This window comes from Dermacentor andersoni, chromosome 11, assembly GCF_023375885.2.
Source record: "Dermacentor andersoni chromosome 11, qqDerAnde1_hic_scaffold, whole genome shotgun sequence".
NCBI lineage: Eukaryota > Metazoa > Arthropoda > Arachnida > Ixodida > Ixodidae > Dermacentor > Dermacentor andersoni.
This window is the reverse complement of record NC_092824.1, coordinates 99528273-99546895: the sequence shown is the minus strand read 5'-3', so window position 1 is coordinate 99546895 and position 18623 is coordinate 99528273. Positions and strand designations below refer to the sequence as shown.

The window sequence follows — 18623 nt, the reverse complement described above, 5'->3', positions numbered from 1 at the left end:
AGAGTTATGGCTTGATGGACACCTGCTAAGTGGTGTACACATTGCACCTACATATGCCCCTTCGTCTGCGTACTTTCGGAAAATAAATAAATAAATAAATAAATAAATAAATAAATAAATAAATAAATAAATAAATAAGCCGCTCGTGCCCTGGCATTTCGTTGCGCGCTAAAGTTTACCCCCCGAGTGGTGAAAATAAATTCGGAGCGCCCTCCACTACGGCGGCGCTCATAACCGACTCTGCAGTTTCGGGATGTGAAACCCCACTGTCTGATTCAACAACTAACAACGAGAACAACAAGAGCAACAAAAATTGACCACGAAGACGATGACGACTTCTTGTGCTTGTGTTCGTGTGTGTATACCGCCAATTGATATATTTTTTTTTTACTTTCCCTTTTTGTCTGTGTCTAATTAACGAATTTGGGGTCTTGGGATAGCCGGCTCAGATGTAGCTTGCCTTCCCCAGTTTATGCATATTGAACAGCGATCTATTTTCCTTTTAAGGGAACAGTCAGATCTCCTGCCCAAACAGTGAGATCGAACGGCTGTTGCTTTCGAAAGAACGTGCACCACCAGTTGCAGTGGCGGCAGGAAGAGAGAGAGAGAGAGAGAGAGAGAGAGAGAGAGAGAGAGAGAGAGAGAGAGAGAGAGAGAGAGAGAGAGATGCGGCAGTGGATTCGCTTGGGACGCTTTCGAACTTGTGCCAGCGTTTGAGCAGCCTGCCATTTTAAAGATTCTCTCTCCCACAATGACCGCTACCATTATATGCGCTATCGAAACCAGTCGGCAAACACTTTGGGCGTAAGCCGCCGTGTCGCAGACTGTTTCACTGCGACTCGCAGTGCCGAAGCTCTGGACAGGAGCGAGCCGAGGCGCTTGTCGCTGACCTTGCATTCGGGTCGTTAAGCAAAACTGTATTGCGGGTGGGAGAGGGGCACAGAAAAACGGGGCAAGCAAGCGCTCTAAATGACTACGGCAAGTGTCACCTTGACTGATGACTTCGCGGGCTACTTCACGGGTGATGTACGACGTGGTTGTGAGGGGGCATGCATAGAGAAACATGCGGCACTTGCGCAATTTGGCCAAGCGGGCGGCTGTCCAGATGAAACTCCAGGAGATATTTCATGCTACTATGCGCCGTGCGTAGAAGCGAGCGATTGCGAATGCGTTTAAACTTAAAGAGCTTAGCTAACGCGCAGAAAATGCAAAAAAAAAAAGGGGGGGGGGGGGGAACGCATAGGCGTAGAATGATTTTACGGGTAGTTAGGTTGAAGAGGCGATGTAGTGACACCAATACTGGACTCCAAAGGGCAGATTTGGAGCACTTGCCGAGCAAAATTTTCCTCTCGTTTGTGAACACGTCTGTTTTCATGGCACATCCGGAGCTCGGACCGCGTGATACAGTGGCTGATCGGGAGCGGGTCTCGAGCCGAGAGAGCTCCGTGGAACAGTGGAGACCAGGCTGCCGAAATAAGCAGGTTCGACCGTATGTCTGCGCAAAGTGGTTCCTCCGGCAACCGCTTACTGAATCGTCTGTTTAGCAGCTGAGGTGTCATATGAGACAGCAGACGGCGCAGACGATGCGAGACAGGACGCGAGCGATTCGTTGTTCGGCCACAGCCGACGAATAAAGATAACCGTCGTACTTTTGTCGCACGTTTGCTGCTTAAGAAAATCGCTCTTCGGAGATGATTCAAGCGGTGAGAGAATGGGCGCAAATGACAACAGATGGATTTAGCACTTGCAAACGCGCCTTTGGGGATCTGTTCCTTTTGCCAGAAAAGAAAAAAAGAAAGCAAGAAAGGCAAACAAAAAAAAGGCCGAAGTAGTGAGCTTTACAGTGGAGGCTGCCGCTTAGATAAACAGGTAAGAGATAAATTGCTTCTTGATAGGCTCAACTTTCTCAGGGCTCGCGTTTGAGTTTTTCCACGTTCTTACATTCATTCTTGCGTTTACTATGCTTCACCAAGCCTCCTTCAACGGTAAGAACGGTCATTCTAGATCCATTGTAGTGTCGTTTTCAAGGTCCGCTTCCACTTTTTGCCACGGAAACACTGTTAACCAAACTCGAATCACAGACAACCTTCTGAATGAAAGCTACGCAGTCAGAGCGCGTACAAGTAAAAGGGCTGTTGAAAAAGTCTTACAATATCGTCCGTGCTAGGTTTATTAAGCTCGGAAAGAACAAGCGTAAAATCTTATTGACAAGACCAAATAATACGTCACTCACGAGTGAGTGCTAAATGAGTTATCTCTCTGCGTTCGGGGAAATGCGAAACTGTCGCACGCGTAACCATGCTGATTCAGCACATCTTTTTCCGAGAAACTAAAAGCGTTGTCAAACGCTGTGGGAACACTGGGTGCAATAACACACATGCTTAAGCTCCGTAACTTCTCCGTCATTCCTACAAAAAGTTGTTCGCGTATATAAAGTTCTGACTTTTGTTCCAGTACGTCTCTTTTTTACTGCTCGGTTAAGCGTTTGCTCTGTGCGCTTTGGCAGGGTAGTTTTCCTGCAACGTTTCGAGCTTAAAACATGGCAGTAAGAATGTTGATGATTAGAAGATGTATGCAGCTGTTACATTTTGATTTACGGAATCTTTCTTCCTCTCAACACACACACACGCGCGCACGCACGCACACACACTCCTCCATCTTTGGCTTTCACACCTGTGAGTCTGTTGTGACTGTTCGATAGCTTTTGCGGTGCCGATAAGAATGTTGTGGCCGTGATTCACTGCCCTACCAACACGACTACACGACGCAGTCGTAGGCTCAATGGTAAGACCCCCCACCCACCGCCCCAATGTCTCTGAACCGCTATTTCTACTCACATTCCCGAGAAAAAGGGAGTGGCACGCCTTCCTCCGACGCACCCTCTCTCCGGCCCTTTTCAGTGCCGCTCGCCTGTATAGCTTTTTCTTTCTTTTTTTTAAAGCAGCGTCGGCATTGCGGCTCGCCTGCTGTGCGCGCTACGAGCGGACGTTTCGGATTCTCTTTCCGCTCTCCGCGCGTGGTCTGCAGTATGTACCGAGCGCCTAGGCACACAGTGAACGTGCTGTGCCTTGCGGCGTGTGTGTGTGTGCGGCGTCGGCTGTCCGTAGTGGCGAGAGGGAGTGCTGCAGTGCCGCAGCATCCTGTTTACCCAGCGTGACGTCACTGACCTATGGCCTCGCCCCCGCCGCGATCGGGTCTTGCCTGCGACCTTCAGGCTAGCCGAGGGCGCGCGCTGCGTATATCGCGTTCATTTAGTTGCGCGCACGTCAGAATTTCTCAATTCTTTTTTGTTTTTGTTTTGCTGTGTCAGGGCTGCTTCGGTGTTTGGAGAGCCTTTCTCTGTCCGTGCTATTAATGCAACCCATTTTTTTTTCTGCTGCGGTTGTGGTAAACAACGCCGAATTCCTCTTATAGATGTTGATCAGTTGAGCTGTGCTGTTCGTGCGGTGCTGTGACATCGTACATTTATTTTGGCTGTTTCGTAAGTCTCAAACGCAAGAAGTGCGGGCGCTTTTGTGGCCATTTCGTAGTACTGCGTAGCGGGTTCGGCACTCCCTACCCACAGTGGGCCGATGAGTCGAATTTGATTTTAAAGGATAAGCCTTGCGTGTAGGCTAAGGCAGTGATGTTACATGTAGTGTTTTATACGGGGCGTTTTTACTGTTTTCTTTTTTTCTACACAGTAGAGATTCTTTTCAAATATCGCCTTTGGCAGATAGCGTAATTCTAGTCCTTGAGCGTAATTACTCGAAGCAATGAACATTACGTGCACAAGAAATCGAAATGCATAATCGACTAACTAACAAAAAATCACTAATTAACTTTTTATATAGTTACGGCACATATTGTAATTTACGAATTGCAGCTGGTGAGCTTGGAAGGCGATATTATCAGCTTAGATTGAATTTTGAGAATGACACCAGTTTCAAGATATGCCCCGTGAAACTTGCGGTAAACTGCATTATTGTTCCACGCGCTTCTTTAACAAACCGCCGTTTAATACACTGAAGTACAAAAATAACTAGAACGGCCGTGTATTTCGTCGCAGACATTGCGAATGAATATATTAATATTGGTGTCGTCCTGAAAATTTGTTCCGAAGGGATACGCCTTTCAGGCTGCAGTTCGTAAATTGAAATATGTGCCGTAAATCAATCCATTAAAATGTTAACTAGTGAAGTTTTGTTATGTAGTGGATTATGCCGATTTCTCGTGCAAGCGCCCCTTTGACTAATCCAGCTCAACGACTACAATTACGCTATTTCCCACCGGCGACGTTTTAAAATTCCGCATACAATGGCACCAGACCTGCTTCAGTAGAGTGATTTCATACCATTCTGCCTAACTGGCTGCAAAAGATGACTGAACAAATTACACCTCGGATGTTCAAAAACTACTTGGTGTGCAGCTTTAATCGACGTGTTTTGTTGAACTGTATTCAAAACTTTCCTGTACATTGCAGCAGCAAGGCGTGTGTCGGACATCTAGAGCACTCTGCTATCCGAGAAGGCCAACCTAACAATTTTCAGAGCGCCACATTGCCTGCTGAAAAGCTCCTTGCGGTTGATTTTGCTTTGCACGGAGCATTTTCCTCGGACACACAGCTAGTTAGTATGTGCCCGTGTGCACACGTTTCCTCTGGAACAACACCGTTCGGATTCAAGCCGCGGCTAGATTGAGACTCCTACGGCGTTCCTGCGAAACCAGCGTTTGGTTTATGTCACCCCTTCCGCGTACACTTTGGTTCTCGCGACTTTCTCGCCTTATTCACCCCCCCCCCCCGATAGTTCTCTCTTTCGAGGTGTCTGCGTCTATTCTGCTTTCGGCGGCCCATTTGTCAGCCTAGGACTTGCGGCCTCGGTCGAGGCGTGCTGGAGTTTTTCACTTGGCGGATCCCGCGCTTGGCTGCGACGGGCCGCTCACTTTGTCCGTTGCCACTCCTTCGTCTTCGTGAAACCGTTCCCAGAAGAATGCCGCGCGATGTACCGTTAAAGAAAAAGAGAAAGAAAGAAATGTTTGCGGAGGGCAGGTGGCAAGGTATACGTGACACGCTCAATGTGTGTATATGCGGTACATTGATGGAGCTAATGGCAGCAACTCGCTTTGTGAGTGCGTTTCATTTTTTTTTTTCTTCCTTTTGCTCACGCATTCGTCTTGCTCTTGGTCTGCCGCGTGTCGTCTCTCCTATGGCGTACATTACGCGTCAAGGGAGCTGGAAGAAGAATGTATGCTTGATGGTACGAATAAAGAAAGAACAGGGTGCGCAGAGGGAATACAGCAAGAAGTCGCCGGCAAATTGTTTCCGCGTGATGTGAGATAGATTTTTCACGCACGCACGCACGCGTATATGTAGATATACATACACGTGTTCACGCAGAAAGGCACACCACACTAACACGCGTACACAGGATACGTGTACACGCGCATATGAAGGCATGCAGCTGTCATAAACGGGCATCTAGTGGAGATTCATGTGCGACGGGAGGCACTGGCGAAAACGGTGGTGTCTAAGCTGGGGGGAGCGGCGTTGGTCCAGGACCGGGCGTTGCGTGGACCTCGCGCGAGTGTGGCTGTAGAGTGGGGATCTATAGAGTATGAGATCTCTGTAGGGAGCCTCCCTAAAGGGAACCTGTACAGTAACTCTGTGTGGTTGGTATCTTTGGCCGTTTCGCCAGTTACGCTGGGACGCATGTCTGCGCGCCCGCCCTCAGCGTTTCCCTGCTTGCGTTGAGAGTCACAAATTGAGTGTTTTAGGTAAAAGGGAGTTTTAGATTAGGGGACGGAAGCAGCTTGCGTACGCAAGAAGTAGGGGACAGGGTACTACGCATGCGCAGACCTCTACGTCAGGGTGTGCGCATGCGCACTACCATCGCCCCCAGTTCTTGAGTACGCAAGCCGCTTGCGTTCCCTGACCCAAAACTCTCGAAAAGCGGCTTTCATCCTCTTATCTAAAACTCTCTAATGACTTTGAGCCTGCTCTTCCAGGCGTGCCCCACGCCTGTGGCTCTCACATTGGACCAGGGGAGGGGCCTGGTTTGTCGCGATGCGGGCGTGCGTACAAGTTGGGCGCGTTCTTTTTCTCCGGGTGCGCGAGTTCTGCGTACTGCCATCTTATGAACCGTTGTCGAAGCGCAGGCGTTCCATTAGTGTGAGCTAATTAGTGTGAGCAACAAACTTTGGCCGCGTGCGGCTGCTTTCCCAGAGATAGAGAGATTGAACGTTCTTGTACCGAACTCTGGCGAATATTGAACCCTTCTGTCTTCGTCTTATAGCGCTGCCCCTCCAAGATGTTCAACCAGTACCAACTCGCCCAAATGTCGATCCTTCTACTATATTGAGCCCACAGTGGTCAAAATTAGTGCAGAGGCCTCCGTTGCGGCGTCTCTGACAATTCCTCTGTTGCTTTGGGAGGTTAAAATCAATTCAGCACTTTTGCTTTCAATAAAAGCAATTTCGGAGATCTCGACGTGACAACCATTGTACGCTCCCATCCTATTTGTGTAGTAAATTAACAAGCCATCATATAACTTGCAGGTCTATCGCATAACACTTTTTTTTTGCCTGATCATTAGGTGCGAGTAGCCTCTCTCACAAGAAGAGAAGAATGCAAGACTGTTGTGTCGCACGGGCACTCTGTGGGTGTGTCAGAGTTTGAGCCTAATATCCAAGGAATAAAGGTTCGCCCTTCGGCCGAACCCAGAAAGAAGTCATTCCGACTTCCCTTATCTTTTACTGATCATGTTATCACTTCTATATAAGTATATCCGCTTTCCTTCCTCCTTCCCATATGCATAACTTTCACCGTGGAGTGCATATTGTGGGACTATATATCCTCGCTCGTCGCAGCGGCAGAAAGCAAAAGCACTGTTGTGGTTTCTGAAGTCAGCTGAACTAAGTTTAGGCAGTCTGTGAGGCAGTGATGAACATTCCAGTTCGTTGCATCTCCAGATTTATTTTATGGGAAGCGAACGAGACGAGCTTTTCTCGTTCGCCGTATTCGCCGCCGTCAATATACGCTCTCGTAGCTTGAGAAGAAGACACACACACACACACACACACACACACACAACTTGCAAATTAGATCAGGTTGAAGTGAGCAGGAACTCTGAATGGCAATAGGTGCTGGCACTTTGCAGAAATTATGCAAGTATGAACGTATCCAGCCAGCTCTTTGGTTCAGCAGACCACGAACGAAGGAGGCAGGAACGAAGCGGGCAAAAAAAAAAGAAAAAAAAATTCGGCACGTGCCTTTTTCCTGCGGACATCCGTTAGCTGTATTGCGCGATCCGCTTGACTGAAGGTGTCGAGGAGGGGGGCCGTGCGCTTGGCGCGTCTCTTGCACGACAAGTGTTTGGAAAGTGCACTGCTGGGTGTGCGAATGCTATGTTTGGACCCTCTGGAAGACCCTTACAGTCTTTTACTCCATTTCAGTCTCCCGTCTCTCTGGCTTTCTTATTTTGTCTCTCTCTCCTGCTTACCCGCCCGTTTCGCAGAAAATTTTAACGCCCCCATAATTTCAAGATTGCTCCCCTAGCGTCCCCGTAACTTGTATGACGGGCAAGAATGGCGCAGCGCCCGTCAACGCTTGCAGATTTTTGTCGCCACGAGCAGCGGTTGGAACCATGTCGCACGCTCCTTTAGTGATCATCCATCACCCGCATGGCTGTCGACTTAACACACAAACACACACACAAAAGAAGAGGTGAGTGAGAAAAAATAAATAGAGCAATAGATGGAAATACATGCGGAGGAAAAAAACGAACAAGCATGGCTCTTTGAAGTTTTGAAGCGACCTGTTTTACTTAGTCTACTTTTCAGTTTTGCAAGTCGGCGTGCTTTAGCATGCCGCTTGTCTCACTCATTCTTGTAGATTAAAAACAAGTAAAGGAGGGGGGGGAGGAAGAAAGAAAGGAAGAAAGAATATAAAAGAGCCTCGAGGCGAGACGAATAAGGCCTGCCCCTGGAGCCCCTGTTCGGCCCGGGTGCGCACCCTTCTTCTTTTGGCGCGCATTCACGTCTCCACGAGGGGCCGCAAGCGGCACGCTTACGCAACACGCGCATGCGCAACTGTCGCAGCTCGTGTCACGCCTTGTCTTCGCGACCGAACGAAGGGGCGTCACCTGTCTTTTGCGCCTCGGCGATGTGTTAATCTGGGCAGTCACGGTGCCGTGGTTTCGAAGGTCGGCCCTACCGTGTAATCCTCGACATAAGGCCGGAGGGGCCCGTCAGTTTGTGTTCACACGCGCACGGCCTCCATGCGTGGACAGGCGTGCAGTAATTTCCCGAGTCGTGAGACAGTTTTAGTTTGCTTGTTAACTTTTTTTAGCATTTGCTGATTACCCGGCTATGGGAACCGTTGGGCGGCAGTAGCATAATAGTAACACTGCTGGTCGCGGCATCTTGAGGCATTTTGTCCAACTACAATGTGTTTGAAGATTTTTGTGTGTGTGTCGCGTCAGTTCTTGTCGTAATAAATAAGAATAAAGGTGCTGCACGTTAATGATTATGTCGCTACCAAAGTTCTACACCAGCAGTGAAATGGGATGTGGTAGGGCGTGTGGTCGCCATGTAAATATACTGCAAATACGTTTTCCTTCCGTGTATGCCTCCACGTGACAATATGTTTTGAAGCTGAACTTCACTGACATGGACGACAACTGAGACGCGTTAATGTCCTAGAACCGAGTACGTGTCGTACGTGTAATCACTTTACGTTATAGGCTGTATTCTTATTTCAAGCCAGGAACCACACTAAAGGAGTTGCTGGGAATCGCAGTCTTTCTCCACTGACTCCTTAATTCAGCCCCATGCCTACATTGTACCATGGAAGGCAACTAAATGCTAAAACGTAATTGTCACGGGAATCGGACACGCAGTACACCTCTATGGACAATAGTTTATGCGAAGTCTCGGTGCAAATTACATTTCATTTTGTTATTTCCTTGCAAAATCAAGAGAAGGCTGAGGGAGTAAAGCGAAAAAGTACTGACAGAAGTCTTAACACCCTTGTCAACATATCGTACAGCATACAGATATATGCAAAATAATATGGGTAATAAAAACATCTAAAAAAGCAGTTTAATAGACTGCAGAGCACTAAATCTTGCGTGCAAACATACATGTAAAGATACAATATTGCATAGACAACCTGGGACAGCAGAAATGAAGGGATGCGGAAGCAAGATCACAACTGTCGCTAAAAAGCTGATCAAGACGACGCAAAGCGCGCAAGTTAAAATCTCAAGCGCGCGGTCGTCACTATTTCAGCCACTTGCAAAATCTAGAATAATTAACACTGCTGCTTCAAATACCAAGGAAAAAGAGAGGTTCTCGGCGCTTGTCAGTCACCAGCAGGCCGAAAGTTGTTGCGCAATTCGTAGAAAACTTCAGGTGAGTATACTGCTTGTCTCAAATGTGCGCGTGCACGCACACAAATATACACAACAAACAAAAATGAAGTAATACGATGGGATAAAACCAAAAGAAAGCGGCCACACCGTCGCGCACACTATGAACGTCGCCAGTTCGAAGATGTGACAATACACTACAGAACAATTAAGAGTTGTTTTCTAGTGCGTGCTCCCAATTATGCTTTCTCCAGTACAAACACAGGATATCTCCTTGGAATCACACTTTCTAGAGAACACACCGACTAGTTACGCATCAAGTGCAGGCAATTGAACGGGGAAGTTGAAATGAAAACGAGTAGGCATCATCATTGTAGGGTGACTACATCTTTTTCTTTTATTTTCATTAGAAAAAAACAGCGATGTAGTGGAAATATTCAACAATCAAACAGCGCTCAATGTCGCCATCAAACATCTACTTTTTCTGCGTCTTTGCCTCAAGATCGCCTTTTCCCGCCAAAACGAAAACGCACGGAGTCTCCCTCCTCCCTCTAAAACCGACGCAGCTTGCGCGGTCAACAAGTTCAAGGACACGCGTAACACTGCCAAAGGCAGCGTTTTCCTCTATTACGTCTTCTTACTATTAGCGAACCGGCAGATCCCGTGGCCCAATTTAACCAATAAGAATGCACCTGCACACGGCACCAACAGCCAGGCCGATGACCCGGCACTCGCGGAGGCGCGCACCCGGTGCTCGCAGTTGCGGCGGAGACGGCGATGACGACTGTTGTCTGTGGCGCCCACGCAACCGCGGCTTTTTTGGCGGGAAGCGTAACGGACTTGCGCGATCGTTGCATCATGTCTTGTGGTCGTGGACCTCCAGGTGCGACATTTCGACAAGACAAGAGGCTGCTTCCTGTTGTCTGGCAGCTTACATCTCGATGTGCCACAAAACTGTTCCTCGGCCTGTTCGTCGCGGAACTTTGAGGGTATGTTGCGCGGACGGTTGAGACAGCGGCCCGAGGAAAGGGGCACCATCCGCCTCTAGACCTTGGGAGCGCACCGCAGAGCTTTTAAATGTGAGTACTTGTATAAGTAATACGCGCATTACTCTAGTAATTGCCTCTTCTAGTTATAATGCGCATAATTGTGGGCACTTAATGAAGGAAAGCTATCGCGGTTTTGTCGTCTTTCCATATTCGCGCCCAGTTCGTACTGCATGTATACAAGAAGCGGGTGTTGTAGCTGTTTTCACAATTATACACGACCTCTGTGAACATAAAGAGTAAGAGCTTGTTGATTTGATAAAATGACGCTGGACCCATTACGTTCGCGAGCTCGAGCGGGAAACGGGAAGGGATGAGGCAGTAGCTGCGGCGTCGTCTGCCTCGCCGCCATTTTTCGCTGGTTTCTTGGGGAGGGAGGTCGCCATGTTGTCTGCTGCCAACGGACGTTCCGAAGTTAGCGGCGGAGGTAGGAGGGGGGGGGGGATGGGGGGCACCGTGTCTCCTTCTGCACCCTTGCAGCCTTTTTCTCAATATTTATTTTCGCTTTTCAATGTGAACGCTGTAGATAACTGAAAATGCCTATTTATTTATTTTGTTTATTTGTTATGCATCCAGAAGTGCAGGCAATGCCGGAAGGGTGAGAGCTCTTTTGCGGTTTACAACTGGGCGCTGCGCTTTGCGTTTATACTCTGGTCACCGACAATTTCGATGCTGGGCCTGTCACTCGCTATATTTTGCCTAAATTTGCTGACGCCTCTTTGCATTGAGCTTGACGACAACTTAAGCACTAGCAGCGATATTGGTCAGATTCTTGGTCCTTATCTCGTTGTACGTTAGCGAAATGTGCTGACGTATGTGGTAGTACGTGGCCGTTTTACAAGTTGTACTTTCCTCACCCTACGTTGAAGTTGAAGAAGCCATACGAACTTATTTAATTTTGAACTCCATTACAAACTCGGGAGAAAGGCTGCGATTGTGAGCGTCTATTTTGACCTGTTTACTGACATGAAAAACAAAAAAAAAGTGAATCCGTGCAGCCTTTGTGCGCCAGTGGAGACGCTGTTATCTTATTCATTTCCCATCAAGCTTTGATTAAGTTGTTATTAGTATGTCTTTGGCGACTGTGTACTTACTTGACTGAGTGCTTTAATTTGAATGCATGGTCGCACTAATAGCTTTAATGGATTTTGGGTTGTGATTCTGCGAGACATTTGCCGCGTGGGCTAAGTGGCGATGGCGTTCTGCTGCTCCGGTCACTGGTTCGATCCCCTGCCACCGCATTCCGATTGAGGCGGAACGCAGGAACGCTCGTGTATTGTGATTTTGGTTGACGTCAAAGAAGCTCGACTGCTTGAAATTTATCGAGAGCTTTTCACACCTGAACGATAACAGTCGGTGATCTTTTCCCGCTTTAGTTTTTTTTTTCGGCAAAAAAATATTTTTGGTCAACATGCCTGTTTGACATGTTCGCATGCGCTGTCGATTTTTGATCGGGAGAGGTGTGCTTTGATGTCAGTAATAAATTTTCTTGATAACCATGCTTTCATTATCGATCAGTTCGGTTCATTGAATAACCTGTCAGTACAGAGACAAGCTCTGAAACTATTAATAAATGATAGTGATATTGTATGTATTGGTTGAAACTCTTACGTGTTTATTGTTCTTTCTATTGCGATATCAGTTATATGGGCACTCCGGGATCATTCTTGCCGTCGCCGTGATGTTACGTATGAAGTCCGAGGGTGATAACACCGTCGCCGCGCGTCGTATGCTGTATGTGCGAGTGAAATCACGTGAGGTAAGCCGGCGATCGGTGCTCAATCTGGCGCGCGCGAAGGAGAAAGCGGAGAGCAAGCTCGCCGTCTTCCGTCGCGAAAAAGGCCGTGGGGGGGGGGGGGGGAACGGAGGAAGGGATGGAGGGGGACGAGGGCCGGCGTTGTGCTTAGGCAGCAAGTGCGCATTTCGCGACCGGGGGTAAGGGGAACTAACGATGGCGGCTCAATTATCAAGGGGCTTTTAGGCTTTTAGCGGCAGCGCGGGAGGTAAGGGGGGCGGGGGAGCTGCGACTCCGCCAAGTGTGTAAGTGTGGTCGCGCGCGCTGTTGTTCTGAAAGGCGTCCGCGGACGGCTTCATGCCTTTGTGTGCGCTGTCATCGCCGCCCTTGCGTTGAAGCGATAGAGACCGCACGAATGTCACTTCGTCTCTGCAGCTGCCGCGCTTGCCCATACCAGCGTTTTGTAACGAGTCTCTGCGCTCATCGAGTGTGATGTGTTCGTGTTTGATTGTGCGCGCTGACACCATGATCGTTAATTCAGTTAGTAAGCGAATGTTTTCAAGTTTATATAAAACAGATATGCTTACTTCGTGTAGCTGTGTACTAATTTGCTATCGCAATCGATGTTTCGCCCTTCGGACTAAATTGCGACTGTTCTTTTAATTTAATTATCCCTTGTGGGTACTGTTGTCGTGTTAAGAACCGGCTTCACTTGGCCTGGCCATTCTTTTGCCGACTTGATGTGACTGTTTTTGTCTGTCTTCCGCTTACTAATTTTTTTTTTTTTTTTAGATTTAGGTGCACGTTAAGGAACCCCAGGTGGCCCAAATTTCTAGAGTCCCTCACTACGGCGTGTACCACAATCAGAAAGTGGTTTTGGCACGTAAAACCCCATAATTGATTTATTAATTATTTTTGTATTCTTCAACTTCTGTTGTTTGTTCCCTGTTGTTTCGCATCTAATCAAAGTATCTACAGAAAGTTTCATTCTGATGCTGCGTTTTCTGTGTCTCGTATTTTCCATGCGTGTTAATTAAATTAATTTCTGGGGTTTTTACGTGCGGCAATCATGATATGAAAATACGAGGCATGTCTGTGTGTGACTCCGGATTGATCTCGGCCAACGTTGGCTCTTTAACCTGCAACGGACGCACGACACATGGGCGTTTTCCTTTGAATGAATTTGTAACGTGAATTTGTGTCGTGAATTTGTTTGCGTGAATAACGTGAATAGCCCGAATTTCAGTACTTCCGATCAACGTGAACATGTTTTAGGACTGTGATACCGTGACTGCAGCGCGTGGAAGATTAGTGCTGCCTGCACGGTGTTTCATTCCGTGGTTTCCACGAGATTTGTTTTCGCATTACCATGACTTTAGGTCTGTTTTATATGTTCTACAAATGTCATCTTTGTTGCAAATGTTTTTATTGCGAGAGCAGTTATGTGTGCCGTGTGCTGTATGTGCGAGTGAATGCACGCGAGGGTGAGCCGAGGGTGGTGGCTTCATCAGGCGCTGGCAAAGGAGAAAGGAAAAAAAAAAAAAAAAAACTTAAGACGAAGCTGCAGAAACAAGAACGATACACTTAACCGAATTACTCGCGGCGTTGTAAAAACGTCTTAAAACGGAATTTGGACAGCGGTGTTGGTGATATTCTTTAGGTATTTGGAAATCTCCTTTCTAGGCGGGATGTTTGGCAACGTTTTTAAAACCAGATTTAGACCGTCTGATTCAATTGAGCCGGACTTCAGACTAGATATACGGCATTTGCTAGAGTGGGAGCTTATACTCCGCGTCTTCTTTCGGACGTGTGCATTGTCTTAGATAAAAAGGCGAAAAAAAAAATCAAAACTCGTAATCTATCCCGTTTGTGCTACCTGTCTACTTTCTTCTCGCGCACAAGTTCAACGTATGAGTACTCTTTACAGCAAAAAACAAATATATATATAGTACAGAAATCGTTGAACACAGCGTACATATACTGCTGTAGGCATATGTGGCAATGCTAGAAGAGGTAAACGGGAACAATAGCGCTGGTTGCCACACCCTGTGTCGACATGACCTACCGTAATGCGCTACAAAATTTTACAGATGCTGCTAGACTTTATTCTAAACATTCGGAGTACCTTCGAGTGATCGCGTCGTTGCTTATACTCCCATATCAAGGGATCAGTCAAACGCCGTAGGTCATCGCAGCAATAGGTTTTGCGAGCTGTCTTTAAGCACAGCGACACGATGTCGGCAACACTGCTGCCGTTCGATTGAATATGACTTCCAGCATTCCGATGTAAGCGTCTACGTCATACGCCACACGCATTAAGATTGAACAGTTTTTGTTCGTTGTTCATTCACTGCGACAGTGTGGGAAGTTTGACTATTCAAGAGACCGCCGGCTCGAAACTTTGACAATCGCTCGCTCAAAAGCTTTCACAATCGCTTAGAGTGAAAGAAACACGCTAAACGCACTGAACAAACATGTTAAGAACGGGGCGTGTAGTTCCGAAGCTAAACAAATGATGTGTCATGCAGCGCCATGGCATGACAAGCAAGAGTAGCAGCCCATGCTCACGTTGATGTAGTTCAGCTCACAGTCAAGAGAGTGTAAAGTCGACAGATCGGCTTATATGCTTGATATGATTATCGACAGCGCCGCATTATTCTTGGCATGAAAGCAGGACACCGTTTACTGTAATTAACTTTGTGCCTCCTTTATTGGCAGAGCATTCGTGCCTGTTTTCCCCCTGTTTCGTTTCACTTTGTAAGGGAAAACAATGCCGCAAAATTTCATTTGTGCTTCTGTGTGCGTCGTGAAAATTTTGTCCGGCCAATATCCCTTCCACGCTGCGCTTGTAACGTGCCAATATCATTTATGCCGTCTTAATTCGACCCCTTTGTTGCAAGTCGCGAGCTGTTGTCGGTGCTTTTGTGCAACGTTGCACGCCCTCATTTTTCTTTTTCTCGGCCAACTTTATCGCGCCGGCTGCGTTTTCTCGGCCGTTCGGGAGTTCGTTAATGCTATTGTGTCCGCGCGGCGAAGCATGCGTGCGTAACTCTTCTCGATAACGGGGCTGTTTCGTTAGGTTTATTCAGCGTGATCGCTCGCGTTTTGTGAACGCGGCTCTTGTCGCGCGCGCTGAAACGAAGCCTGCTTTGTTTGCGAGGGTGTTTTTGTTGTTCAATTCTCCTTGCTTTCTTGAACGTTCACATTCTCCTACAAAGTAGTTCGAATAGGCACGTCTCTTGCAAACCTCGTGTGTATGGGGGCCCGCGGGAGCGCTAGTCGGTGCCTGAAACCCGCGAAATAATAAAATGTGATTGGTTCCTGGATATACTCTCCCTGGTGGCTGCACAACGACGCGTTTGTATAGCGGCGCCGACGCACATTGGTTGTGCTTTTGTCGTTTACTTTCCTCGTATATATACCTGTCCAAAATCGTGAATCGAATCCTCACTATAAATTGACGACTGCCCCGGTTTGAATACCGTCGCAAGGCAAACGCTCGCTCTCTGACAGACACGACTGTGTGGTACTCCGAGTTAATAATAATTTCGACCACTTGGGAGTTATTTAACGTGCGCCTTATATCTATAGTCGCGTGAGTGTTTTTCTTTTCTTTTGTTTGCATTCCGGCTTCCTCGAAATGCTGCCGCCGCAGCCTGCCATCGAACCCACGACCTCGTGCGCAGGTCTATATGTTGCCGCAGCCACCGCTGAGAAGTATCTTGCAGGCGCTGAACGTAGCGCAGCAAGCTCAAAGCTGTAGCAGGATAGGGCAGAGCGGATCGGGCAACAACCACAAACACGTGAGGTGAGCAACACTCGTGTTTGTTTGTTTGTGTGTCTGTGTGTGTGTGCTCGTAACTGTACCCGCGTCGTTTGGCGCTTACGCTCAAAAGAACGTTTTACGGCACCTCTCCAGCGACGTATATAGCGTCGAGCGCCGTTCCCGCCATTCCGGGTGCATATCGAACGGCGGGAAGATAAAAACGTCGCACTCGTGTGAGCTCGCACGCATCACGTGGGCACTTTCGGTGCGTGCACTGTTGCCGGCAACCACAGCCCCTCCCCCACCCCCCTGCCCAACTCCTGGTAATAACCCTGATGGCCCACCGTCACACATCTATCGCCGTCCTCCGCTCCGTCGTCGGCATGCGCCGTAATACCCTGACTGCGCAGCGCCTGTCACGAAAAGCGCTCCTTTCTTTTATGACGACGAGGCGAACGTTATGCTTGCTCGCGTAAGACACGGCCGGTGGATCCTATTAGGATGATGGAGTTTGAAGACGCGTTCGTCGTAGCAGTGTAGCGTGTTTTCTCCTGTTCGATATCCACCGCGATGCGTCTTTTAGGCTCTCATTTCTCCTTCCTTTTTTTCTTTAATTGCCTTTTTTTTCAGTGACCTGGTGAGCGGCGTTCACGTCATCGCACATTCGATTTATAACGCATAGTGCGTGTCGTAGATGAGTTGTGTATCTGCGAAATAGTGGGCAGGTGTGTGGTTTGATTTGTTTTTACCATTTACACCTGAACTTCAACAAGAAAAAAAAAATCGACACTGGGTTGGTTATGTTAGGTCTTGAACCTTCAGCATCGCTATCTCGTCCGGCGTATAGGTGGCGCTCCGTGCGTTGTATCGGCGCACCGTCTTTCATGCCTCGAAGCCCCCCCCCTCTCTCTCTTTCTCTCTCTCTCTCTCTACGTCTGCAGTGGTATTGACCACGCTACGTTGCGTGGGTCAATTTCGCTTTTGTTTGGTTGACTACTTTAATGTGCTCGCTTTTTCTCCGTGCACGTGTTTCGTACAGAGAGAGAGAGAGAGAGAGAGAGAGAGAGAGAGAGACAGCTCCTTATTGAAATACAAAGAATTCTGCTGGCGTATAAATAGACGCCTGCATGCTACTCTGCATGGGGAAGGGGATTGAGGACACAAATGTGTCGTAGGCGGAGGAGTGCGAAAAGGAAAAAAAGAAAGAAGAAAGATGGTCATGGTACTTACAGGTGAGGCAGACGTGATGGGCATTCGTATTAATATTCTAGAGCTTGTCAATTAAGCCGTTGTCATCAAGGCCTGTAAATATTACGATACTAATGTAAATACTGCTGTTATAAATGTAAATATACGATACTAATAATAATAAAATACGATACTAATGTATATATACTCCCTAATTCAATATTTCAGCGCAGAGCTATACGTGTTTTCACGATTTGTTGGTTGGCGCAGACTCTGTCTCCTGCGGCGCGTTGCAAACGGAGTGAATTGTGGCGCGACTGCGTTGCTAATCGGGAGATCGCGACAGGCAGCGCGTGGGTGACGCGTGGGCGCGATCCACAGCAGCCGCCGCTGACAGACCTCCAGACGGCCAGTGCTTGACCTGCCGTACGCAAGTTCAAGGTAGGCCGCTGCCCTTCGCCAGCCTGTAGCAGACGCGGGTCACAGGGACGCTGGAGCACATCATGTGCTTCTGCCCCACACTCGCACAACACCGACAAACTACGGTGAACACCTATCACCGCCTGCCGGCTTCAACGGTGGGGAGGACCTGCAAACAGTCACCAGCCCAGGCTCTGCGGGCTGTCGTGGAGTTTGCCGACCCGGCTGGACTTGCCACACTGTAGCCCGACTGCACGGCCGCCAGCGTACACATGCGTCATGGACTTGCTGATGCTTGCCTCCTACCCCTCAGTTGCACCCTCTCCCTGTAGTCACTGAGACGTGCCCCCACATGGGAAGCAGAAACGAGAATATATTTTCCATTCCATTAAAATCACTATCATCCGCTCATGCAGCGCTTTATTTCCATATATGGTATCGCTGACGTCATCGGTGAAGAAACGACACGCGCTACCCGGGCGCCATTTAGTAGCCATCGTAACCGCAGAGCCCGTCTTGCGCGGCGCGCCGCTTACCACGCTTCTGTCATACCCTCCTCCTCCGCACCATGGTTCCGCTGCACCCTCCCCTTCCGCTTTCCTCCTCGTGCTCTCTTCGTTATCCGCGTCTTTCATTCCCCGCCGCGCTCCGTGTTCGCTCTTCCTTCGCTGTGCTCGTTCGCTCGGCTACGAGGGACGCCGACGCTCGCTGCCCCAGGAAGGGGCGCTCGAAAATAAATTTTGAAGCTTGTCATTGCTTTGCAGGATAGGACCTAACTAGTATTCTTCCTGAACCTAGTGGCTCTTGGGAAACAGAGCTATTCCATTCTACCGAATTAAGTTCTCTCGTCTCTGTATCTTCGACATTCCAACAAAATGTATTCCACAGTTTCTAACGCACCACAATATCAGTACGGTTTGGTCCTCAGTCCAAGGCTGTACAGGTAGCTCTTGGTGAATGCGGCGTTCAGACGAAGTCCCAAGGTGACGGACAAGCCGATGTGTAAGTCTAGATCTTAGGTTGTGGTCTGTTGAGTGGAGAAACGGACGTTGAAGCGATGTACTCCTCATGCGGTTCCTTTCCTCGTGGGCATATTTCTTTGCCATTGCTGGTGCATATCC

The 18623-nt window shown here is 48.3% G+C and overlaps 2 protein-coding genes across 4 annotated transcripts in view; one reads left to right on the top strand and one right to left on the bottom strand.

Moving 5' to 3' along the window:
* LOC126539142 (uncharacterized) overlaps positions 1 to 18623 on the top strand; it is a 232823-nt gene that overhangs the window by 39751 nt on the left and 174449 nt on the right. The gene's annotated exons all lie outside the window — the stretch shown is intronic.
* Positions 1 to 18623, bottom strand: part of LOC126539143 (uncharacterized) — a 127442-nt gene that overhangs the window by 50535 nt on the left and 58284 nt on the right. The window lies entirely within an intron of this gene.